At 48.2% G+C, this 2,901-nt stretch overlaps 1 protein-coding gene across 1 annotated transcript in view; it reads left to right on the top strand.

The window, feature by feature from the left end:
* The first annotated feature begins 1,580 nt into the window (after positions 1-1,580).
* Positions 1,581-2,901, top strand: part of LOC107117445 (histone H4) — a 2,635-nt gene continuing 1,314 nt past the window's right edge. Inside the window, exon 1 of the mRNA XM_015419561.1 lies at positions 1,581-1,592. The gene's annotated coding sequence lies outside the window, so the exon portion shown is untranslated. The remainder of the gene's footprint in view (positions 1,593-2,901) is intronic.

The raw sequence follows: 2,901 nt of genomic DNA, 5'->3' as shown, positions 1-2,901 counted from the left end.
TAGCGTTGGCCTTTTTTTATTGCAGTCACACACTGTCTCGACATTTTCAGTGAGTTTACTACAACTCCAAGATCTCTCTCTTGGTCAGTCTCTGCCGGTTCGGACCCCATCAACGTGTATTTATAGTTAGGATTTTTGACTCTAATGTGCATCACCTTGCACTTGGCCACACTGAACCCCATTTGCCATGTTGATGCCCACTCGCCCATCCTCAACAGATCCTTTGGACTACCTCACAATCCTCCTTGGTTTTCACCACCCTGAACAACTTCGTATCATCTGCAAATTTAGCCACTTCGCTGCTTACTCCCAACTCCAAATCATTAATAAACAAATTAAAAAGCATCAGACCTAGTACTGATCCCTGCGGTACCCCAGGAGCCTTTGATGAGGAACTTTATCAAAAGCTTTCTGGAAGTCAAGGTAAACAACATCTATTGGGTCCCCCTTGTCCACATGTTTGTTCACTCCCTCAAAGAACACTAACAAGTTAGTGAGACAAGATCTTCCCTTACAGAACCCATGCTGAGTCTGCCTCAATAGGTTTTGTTCATCAATGTGCTTACTAATTCTTTCCTTAATAACAGTTTACCCGGTATCGATGTCAGACTGACTGCCCTGTAATTTCCCGGATCTCCTCTGGAACCCTTTTTAAAGATGGGAGTGACATCTGGAATCTGAAAAACCAGCAGAAATCTGATAAGAGAGTGAAAATAAGGATGAAACAAAATGTAAGCATTTAAACGTGACATGTTAAAATGAAATAAACTACAACATGGATTCTGTTCTCACTACTAAAGCTAGGTTAGCATCACCACTCTTTTCTCGCTGTATACACCTTTTTGAAAAGTAGGTGTTAATGGTTTAAAAGGAGTAAAGTGTGTCTTCATTCAGCTGTGGGGGGTAGTAGGGATGCCAGCCTCCAGGTGGGACCTGGGGATCCCCCCGGAATTACAGCTCATCTCCAGACTTCAGAGGTCAGTTCCTCCTGGGAAAAAATGGATGCTGTGGAGCGTGGACTCTGTGACCTTGTGTCCCACTGGAGTCCCTGCCCTCCCCAGGCTACATCCCCAAATCTCCGGGAATTTCCCAACCTGGATCTGGCAACCCTGTAGCCCCCCCCCCCCCATCCCTCACCAGTGGCCAGGACCTGGCAACCCTAGAGGGAGGCTGTTTCCACTCTTGAGAAGGCAGAGAGGGATGACAAGATCCCTGGTTCCACTGATCAGGGGGTGGCATTTTTAAAATGCCTGAATTTGTGTCTCAAATGGTGCCTAGTTTGACCCTCAGTGCCCAGTGAAATTATTTAGCAAACAGAATAAATCCAGAGGGGCACCCACGTTAGACTTTGCCTGCACCTTAAAATAACATTGCTTATTTCAGCGCAACCTTTCATGAGTCAGGTGTTTTGGACAACAGGGACAGGACAGGTAAGGCATGCCTTGGTAAATCCAAATTATTTAAAAAATGGCTGCCCAGTGAAATGTTCCCTTGTTTAATGAAGTCGAGTCCCAGGGGCACCTTTAAGACCAATAAAGTTTTATTCAAGGTATAAGCTATTGTTAGGGTTGCCAAGTAAAAAAACCTCACCGGTGGGGGAGCCTCGCTGGGCTCCGGGAGTTCTCTCCAGATGCGTGCACGCACATAGAGAGCGCGCGCGCTGCCAGCACATCACCAGAAGTGACGTGCAACATCGACCACGTTGAGGGCATGGCTCCGATGATCCAGGCCACGCCCCCAACGTGGTCGACGTGGTTGCGTCACCTCTGGTGACGCAGCCACGGTGCGCTTTGGGGGGCGGAGTTCCCCCGCTGCGCTTCGGGGGGCAGAGTTCCCCCCGGGACCCAATTCCGTGGTGGTGGAAATCGGGCCTCCAAAGCGAGGGTTTACCTGCCCCCCGCCCCCACTTGGCAGCCCTAGCTATCATGTGCACCCACGCTTCAGATACAATGAAATGAAAATTACCAGTTCATATATAAAGGTAGAGGGTGAGCAGTTTAGTTAGATGAAGAACGGTTATTCTGGAGGAACCGGGAAAGTGGAGTTAAATGTTTATTTTTTTTAATTCCCGGGCTTTGATAGGATTGGTCACAAAAATTTCCAGGATTCCTTCGACTTTCCTGCAAAATGGCAGCAGCTGGGTAGGGGGCGATGCTTCCGCCTGCTATACAAAAGACGGATCACGTTGAGCTCTGCATTCGGAAATGGCCAGGGTCTGTCTTACCTAAGGGACCGCCTTTCCCCATATGTTCCCCCAAGGGCACTACGGTCGGGGAGTCAACATCTCCTGGAAATTCCAGGCCCCAGGGATATCAAATTTGCTGTGACCAGAGCCAGGGCATTTTCAGTGCCAGCTCCTACCTGCTGGAAGGAGCTCCCGGAGGAGATCCGGGCCCTGCGGGACCTTTCTCAGTTCCGCAGGGCCTGTAAAATGGAGCTCTTCCGCCAGGCTTTTGAGTAGGAGCCGCCGCCATCATTCCATCACCGTAACTTCTGTATTATCTCACCACTACCACCAGTGCGTGGTTCCATCGGGCACGAGGTGACCCTGGAAGAAGGAAGGGATGACAGGCTACCGGAAGGCTTAAGATCGATCCCATCTCATGATAAATGGAGCACCGTCACTTTGTTGTGTTGTATCATACTGTATTATACTGTTTTATTCTCTTTCATGCTATTTTTACCTGTTTTAACTTGGCACTTGTGCCTCATTGTTAGCTGCCCTGAGCCTTCGGGGAAGGCGGGATATAAATCCAAAAATAAATACATAAAATAAAATAAAATATAAATACCAGATTGTTTCCCTGCAATTCTCTAGAGAAATGGCTGGTTGGTGTTAGAAATACAAACGAGACTCGTTTCAACTACAGTTGCTTCCTCTGCTTGGCTGGAAACCCACCC

This window comes from Gekko japonicus, unplaced genomic scaffold, assembly GCF_001447785.1.
Source record: "Gekko japonicus isolate JY-2015 unplaced genomic scaffold, Gekko_japonicus_V1.1 scaffold923, whole genome shotgun sequence".
In the NCBI taxonomy this organism is placed as follows: domain Eukaryota; kingdom Metazoa; phylum Chordata; class Lepidosauria; order Squamata; family Gekkonidae; genus Gekko; species Gekko japonicus.
The sequence above is the reverse complement of the archived record's forward strand: the minus strand, read 5'-3'. Positions and strand labels throughout refer to the sequence as shown.